Source organism: Aureococcus anophagefferens (assembly GCF_000186865.1).
Source record: "Aureococcus anophagefferens unplaced genomic scaffold AURANscaffold_63, whole genome shotgun sequence".
Lineage (NCBI taxonomy): Eukaryota > Pelagophyceae > Pelagomonadales > Pelagomonadaceae > Aureococcus > Aureococcus anophagefferens.
The window spans coordinates 16,129-16,539 of record NW_008705616.1 but is presented as its reverse complement, the minus strand read 5'-3'; positions in this window follow the sequence as shown (position 1 = coordinate 16,539).

Below are 411 nucleotides of genomic sequence, written 5' to 3'. Positions count from 1 at the left end.
CGGCCGGTTCCGAGCGACGGCGCGTCCCCGGCGACGCGCTGGGTGCTCGACGCGCTGCGGAAGGGTCGCGTCGCGCTCCGCGACGCGCGCGACGCCCTGGGCGCCGAGCGCTCCGCGAAGCGCGCCCGCGTCGAGATCATCAACGCGTCGCCCGTGCGAGGCTACGTCCTCGGAACCGACCGGCTCCGACGCGCCTACGTGTCCCTCGAGCGCGGCCTCGACCACGACTCGCGCGTCTGGTGCCTCCCGAGCGAGGCGGGCGGGGGGCCGTGGTGCCAGGTCGAGGGGCCCGCGAACCTGCGAGCCCTGCGGTCTCGCCTCGACGCGCGCGGGACAAGGGAGGCGCTTCTCCGGGAGGAGCTGGCCGTCCTCGATTCCGACGACGAAGTCGACGACGAGCTCGCTCCCGAA